Source organism: Thamnophis sirtalis, unplaced genomic scaffold (assembly GCF_051295495.1).
Source record: "Thamnophis sirtalis isolate CommonGarterSnake01/CBP01778 unplaced genomic scaffold, rThaSir2_p1.2 scaffold_7, whole genome shotgun sequence".
NCBI classification, from domain to species: Eukaryota; Metazoa; Chordata; class Lepidosauria; order Squamata; family Natricidae; genus Thamnophis; species Thamnophis sirtalis.
Window position 1 is genome coordinate 6,995,711 of NW_028261387.1, and position 7,279 is coordinate 7,002,989.

At 44.2% G+C, this 7,279-nt stretch overlaps 1 protein-coding gene across 2 annotated transcripts in view; it reads right to left on the reverse strand.

Annotated features, from left to right (window-relative positions):
• The window catches only part of BCAR3 (BCAR3 adaptor protein, NSP family member), a 114,683-nt gene extending 107,609 nt beyond the window's left edge, over positions 1 to 7,074 (reverse strand). The window contains exon 1 of one of the 2 annotated variants that reach the window (XM_087719264.1): positions 6,912 to 7,074. The gene's annotated coding sequence lies outside the window, so the exon portion shown is untranslated. The remainder of the gene's footprint in view (positions 1 to 6,911) is intronic. The other variant, XM_087719263.1, reaches the window with a different exon arrangement.
• Positions 7,075 to 7,279: the final 205 nt, after the last annotated feature.

The following is a 7,279-nucleotide window of genomic DNA, read 5'->3' on the forward strand; positions in this document are numbered from 1 at the left end:
GGCATTCGTTACTGGATGGAGGAGGGGGTCAGAACAGATAACTGATGCAGCAGGATTCATTAACTTCTTTATATACATAAGAATATATGAATAAATGTACAATACCAACAGGTGGTTCTTCCAACTAAACACAAGGCAGGAGAGTTACAGGCAAACACAAGCAGCTAGTTTTATTTCAGCAGACAAGCCCAGACAGACTGCTAGTTTACTTCTCGGAGCAGCAGACAGCTTAAGCTTCTGTTTCAATTCTCTGCACAGGCTCAGATCTGTTTGAGCTCCCATTGGCTGACTTGGTTGCTATGCCTATTCATTGGCTGACCTTGTTCCCATGTCTCTCCCAGTCATGAATATTTTAACAGGCTTCCCTCATTGACTTTGCTTGTCGTAAACAGGCTGGAAAGGTTGCAAATGGTGATCACGTGACCCCGGGACTCCGCAAACATTATATATACCTACTGATTGCCAAGCAGCTGAATTTTGATTATGTGACTACAGGGAGTCCTCGACTTACAAAAATTCATTTAGTGACCTGTTCTGACCCCCCCGCATTCCACACCAAAGCACTCCAACCCAAAGATACTTTACGAAATTTATTAATAGACAGACAGGTCCTTGGCAGCAAACTGGCACAGACAAGCCTTGGCAGCAATCCAGTCTGCCAAGCTCACAATACTGTTCTCCAACATTAGTTAATGCGTTGACTTCTGCAAAAGGGGCGTGTGCACAAGCAGTCCTTTTATAGTTTGGAGAGGAGCCTAATGACCACCAGCTGAGTGCAGTTACCTCCTGTAACTGCGTAACTGTTCCATATGCCTATTAGCTCTTCGGTGCCGGGCATCCAGGAACAACTCCCTTGACTCCTCCCCACTGCTGACATCCGGATCATTCTCCCTTGTCTCCTCCCCACTGGCCCAAGGCTCAGGCGCCTCCTGGTGGCCAACCAGCCTTTCTGCGCCATGCTCGGAGTCGGAACCCTGTCCAGGGTCTTCCACATCCTCCAGAGCCGACTCAGAGGGCCCCTTGCTGTCGGAGTCTGGTGGCAGCTCCAACGGCTCCTTCTGGGCCACAACAGTGACCTGTCAAAATTACAACGGCTCTGAAAAATTTAACTTATGACCGTTTTTTCACAGTTATGACCTTTGCAGCATCCTTATGGTCACATGAGCAAAATCCAGCTGCTTGGCAACTGGTTCATATTTATCACTGTTGCTGTGTCGCAAGGTCACATGATCACCTTTTGTGACCTTCCGACAAGGGAAGTCAACGGGGAAGCCAGATTCACTTAACAATTGGGCTACTCCCTGATCAACTGCAGTGGCTCACTTAACAACTGTGGTCATAAAATGGGAGAAATCACTAACAAATGCCTCACTTAACAACAGGAATGTTGGGCTCAATTGTGGTCGTAAGTCAAGAACTACCTGTATAAGGATGCTGCGATAGTTGTAAGTGGAGGGGCTGGGGGTAAATAACTTTGTTCATGCTGTTGTAACTTCAAACAGTCGCTAAACAAATGATTGTAAGTCCAGGACTAGTGGTGGGATTCAGCCGGTTCGCACCTATTCAGGAGAACCGGTTGGTAACTTTCCAGGCAGTTCAGAGAACCGATTGTTGGAAGAAATCTCCTTTTGTTTTCCCCCCACTTTACAGGGCTAATCCTGTAAGGAAGGCAGGAAGGAAACATTCTGGTGTTGCTTCTAGCCTAATCTTTATTGCCCCGCTTACAGAAACTGCCTCTCCGGTTAACCCTTATTACATTGTAAGAGCTAAGGCGAAGCGTCCATCGACGGGAGTGACGTTGAGTTGGCCACACCCACCCAGTCACGTGACCACTGAGCCCCGCCTACCCAGCTGGCCATTAGGGCAGAGAATAATAGCAATAGCAATAGCAGTTAGACTGATATACCGCTTCATAGGGCTTTCAGCCCTCTCTAAGCGGTTTACAGAGTCAGCATATTGCCCCACAACAACAATCCGGGTCCTCATTTTACCCACCTCGGAAGGATGGAAGGCTGAGTCAACCCTGAGCCGGTGAGATTTGAACCGCCGAACTGCAGAACTGAAGTAGCCTGCAGTGCTGCATTTAACCACTGCGCCACCTCGGAACTGGTTGTTAAATTATTTGAATCCCACCACTGTCCAGGACTAACTGTATTAGAACTCTACAGTGCCCCTATATTGAAAGGGCCAAAAATATGCAAGGCTAAGCATGTATCACAAATCCTAAAAGATTTGTTTACATATAATGTGGTGATACAGAAAACATCCTTTGAGGCCAGTTCAATCCGTGTCCCGGGCCGTGTTGTCCTCTTGGCAATATAAACAGCAGTAATTTACCATTGCACAATTTTAAATCATAAATTTATAGGTCGTAAATAATAGGACTGCAGCTTGTGGTCTCCTTCTCCATCCCTAGACAGACTTCTTTCTTTCCTTCTGCATGGTAAGCCCACCCATTGTTCTCTCCCTATTCAGTCACCCTGATTTCTGAGAGTTGTCATGGATACGCTGTGTGAACTTTTCCAGCCAACTAACTTTCAGTAAAACCTAAATACCTTTGGAAAGAATGGACTTTCAGAGAGGGGGGGGGGATGGACGAGACGGAAAGGAAAATGATGAATCCCACTAAAAGTGGCTTATTGGTGTACTTCAGACCATGTTTTTATTAACTCATCCAATTAAATCAGGGAAAGAATGTCATCACCCACATCGGAATGCTTTCGAAGCAAAATACATTCGAGGCAAAACGTCGGAATTACAGGGATCGTTAAAATGCTTCCTATGGGACTTTAAGCATGTTCAATTTATCTGGATTGGGTTCAGAATTATTGGTTCCACCACAAATGCGCGCACAACAAAAGCGCGCCTGACTAAACCGCGGTGTCTAAAGCGCGGTGACAAAACCACGCGATGAATGAGCGACTAATTAGCCCTAAAGCGCGCCGACAAAAGCGCGCTGACAGAAGCGCGCTGTAACGTAACCCTAAACCTAACCCTTAACCTAAACCTAACCCTAAACCTAACCCTAAACCTAACCATAACCCTAAACCTAACCCTAAACCTAACCCTAACCCTAACCCTTAACCTAACCCTAAACCTAACCCTAAACCTAACCCTAAACCTAACCCTAAACCTAACCCTAACACTAACCCTAAACCTAACCCTAAACCTAACCCTAAATCTAACCCTAACCCTAAACCTAACCCTAAACCTAACCCTAAACCTAACCATAACCCTAAACCTAACCCTAAACCTAACCCTAAACCTAACCATAACCCTAAACCTAACCCTAAACCTAACCCTAAACCTAACCATAACCCTAAACCTAACCCTAAACCTAACCCTAACCCTAACCCTTAACCTAACCCTAAACCTAACCCTAAACCTAACCCTAAACCTAACCCTAACCCTAACCCTAACCCTAACCCTAAACCTAACCCTAACACTAACCCTAAACCTAACCCTAAACCTAACCCTAAATCTAACCCTAACCCTAAACCTAACCCTAAACCTAACCCTAAACCTAACCCTAAACCTAACCCTAAACCTAACCCTAACCCTAACCCTAACCCTAACCCTTAACCTAACCCTAAACCTAACCCTAAACCTAACCCTAAACCTAACCCTAACCCTAAACCTAACCCTAAACCTAACACTAACACTAACACTAACACTAACCCTAAACCTAACCCTAAACCTAACCCTAAATCTAACCTTAACCCTAAACCTAACCCTAAACCTAACCCTAAACCTAACCCTAAACCTAACCCTAAACCTAACCCTAAACCTAACCCTAAACCTAACCCTAAACCTAACCCTAAACCTAACTGTAAATCTTACCTTAAATGAAATCGCGCTTCTGTCGGCGCGCTGTTGTCGGCGCGCTGTTGTCGGCGCGCTGTTGTCGGCGCGCTTTTGAAATCGCGGTTTTAGCGCCGCGGTGTTGTCGGCGTGCTTATGACGTTCGCACTTTTGACGGGTCACGGAATTATTAGGGCCCAGTAACGAAGTTGAGGTTGACAAAACATGTTCCCAATGGCATTCAAGGAAGTTTTCAATCTGGTTTTGAAATCACGGTAATTCCAACTCTCCCTATCTCTAGAGATAAAGTATGGCTTTGGCATCAAGAGCTCCCAATGGCTCCCTAAATTCTTTCTGTTGTCTGGCAGCTTAAGATTTGTATCAGTCAATGAAAAGAGAGTTCAGGGTGAATCATAGCCAGAGAAGAAGACTTCTCCTCTTTTTTCCTGCTCTCTCTAGAGCAATGTTTCTCAACCTTGGCAACTTAAAGCTGTGTGGACTTCCAACTCCCAGAATTCCCCCAGCCAGGAATCCGGGGATTTGAAGTTCACACACAGCTTAAAATTTCCAAGGTTGAGAAACACTGTTATAAAACAAACACAACCTGCGATTCATTATTTGACCGAATAAGCAAAACGATGTGGACGGCCGAGTCATAAAACAAACCCACTCCTCCTTCCTCTTTACCAACTTTCCAAAGTGAGTGATGTAGACATCTATTCCTGTCCCCAAATCCTATCTTCAACAGAGACTGATCCAAAATGATGATGAGGTTACCACAGTCCGCTTTATTGAAATGAAAAGCCAAGCTAGACAATAAAAGGGTGGGGAGAATAAAAATCAATTAATAGTAACTATAGAAATTAAAGATGTTTAAAGGGTTTGTTTCTAAGTGTGTACACTGTACTGCATCGAATAATTTTATGTTTATTCGGCTTTTGGAGCCAGCTGAGTTTATAAGAGGGGGTGGGAATCAGAATGGGAGACTTCATGGGAAAATTCCATTACATCTCAACTTCCATACTAGTTTTTTTTTTTAAATTGATATGTTTTTAAAAGGCACTCTTACACCTCAATACATACAACAGTTGACATTTAATGAACGCAAATATCTCTTTTATTAACTTCTCCCAATTTTTTGTTCATTTTGGTTGCCTTAATCACTACCAAAGTTACAAAAACACAGACATGAAACAAATTTCCTGAATAACCAGTGTAAGAGATACATTGGAAATTCAGCATCTTGGGTGGGAGGTTTTTGAGGGGGGGGGATGAGAAAAAAGGCACAGTGAAAGCATGAACATTGATACGAATCAGTATTATATATGCTATTTGTACTGTGCCTTACAAAGTTTAGGGAGTTAACCACCCCCCAAAAAAAAATCAAAAACCCACCCACAACAATTCCCAAGGACATTATAATCTAAAATCTGACCCAAAATAACAAAGAGGGGCAGTAAAAACTGTGATTGTTGCAGTGACTAAGAGTTACTGTAGGGAAGGGCACAATATTAGGGGATCTCATCATGAATCATAGAGTATATATTATTATAAATCCTGAAATCAAATTTAAAATGCCATTTCATCAAACCCGTTTTGGCTTGTTACAAATACCTAGCCAATTATTCCAACAGTAAAATATGCAGTATGTGAGCAGAGGGGGGGGGGGGGTTTGCCAATTGCTAAAATGATTCATATCAGCCCTTTGCCATTATATCACACTCCTAGTATATTTTTTAAAAAAAATCAGAACATCTTTCAATGAGTCGTTCTAACAACGACCCCAAAAATCCACCCTTCTCTTTTCCATGGATCAAATGACCAGCTCACTCCAGTGTAACAGTCTTTCCTTGTTGTTAGTCATCAAGAGTTCACCTACCACCCATTCATCAGTCTTTGCGGTAATTGTGTTGGGGAAAGTGTGCACAATTTCTATGCCCACAGCCCTGAACACCTACGTACTCTCCACTTTTACTCAAAAAAAATGCCCAACCAAAGGAAGGAGAACACTTATCTTTTCAACTTTTTAGTAACTGAACTGGAAACTTTTAAGTTTGATTCTGTAGTTTTCTGGATATTTATCTCAAGAATCTTAGCAGGACATTGGGTGGACATGCATAGACATCAACTGATCTTTCTTTCTTTCTTTCTTTCTTTCTTTCTTTCTTTCTTCCTTCCTTCCTTCCTTCCTTCCTTCCTTCCTTCCTCCCTCCCTCCCTCCCTCCCTCCCTCTATCTATCTATCTGGCCCAGTGGCTAAGACACTGAGCTTGAATCCTTAGTACAGTCTCCTGCGTGAGCAGGGGGTTGGACTAGATAGCCTCCAAGGTCCCTTCCAACTTTGTGTCTGTCTGTCTGTCTGTCTGTCTGTCTATCTATCTACCTATCTACCTATCTACCTACCTACCTACCTACCTACCTATTCGTCTGTCTATATATGTATCTATATATCATCTTTCATATCTTTCTACCTATCTACTTTTATTTCATATCTATCTATCTACCTATCTAACTACTTTCTCTTTCCTATCTATCTATCTATCTATCTATCTATCTATCTATCTATCTATCTATCTATCTATCTATCTATCATCTATCTATCTATCTATCTATCTATCTATCTATCTATCATCTATCTATCTATCTATCTATCTATCTATCTATCTATCTATCTATCTATCTATCTATCTACCTACCTACCTACCTACCTACCTACCTACCTACCTACCTACCTACCTACCTACCTACCTATCGTTTCTTTGACTCCCGAAGGAGTCCCTGAAGTTTTGGTAGCCAACATTTTCCGAAATTCGCCTCTTGCGTTCTTCCTTAGGATTGAGAGAAGCCGACTCGCCTAAAGTCACCCCGTTGGCGTCTGGGCCGAAGGCAACACTTGAACTCAGCTCCTGCTCCTCCAGCGCCTTAACCTCTAGTCCAGGCTGACTCCCAAAAACCAGCCTGAAAGACGAGATGCGTAACCTGCGCTGCATAAATGGCTAGAGAAATTGTCCTATCAAAGTCCTATTAAAAACGGCTATTTCACAACCCTCAGCAGGAAAATAAAAAATAACCCACCCACCCACCCCCGGATTTTCAAACGACTCCACTTACTTGTGCGCAAAGGAGGGGATTTCAGTCCGCTTTCGTCTCCACGAGTTCGGGCTACCACTTAATCCCCGGCGAGGTCGGTCAATCCATCCCTCGATCCGGGGGAAGAGAGAGAGAGAAAGGGGGGAAAAAAACCACGCGCAACTTCGCGATCTGCCCTCCAGCAGCCGGACGAACGCTAGGCAGCTGCAGCTGCACCAGCACTAACGCAGCCAGGACTCTTTCCCCGAGTTAACCGGAGTTAACCGCTTTCCCAAGACCGGCCCCGTCCTCATCCCGGGCATTTGCAAAAGGCAAGGAGGCGCCGCCGCCCTTACCTTGCCTGGAGCAGAGGGAGGGGGGCGGGCGGGAGCGGGAGGAGCGCCGCCAGG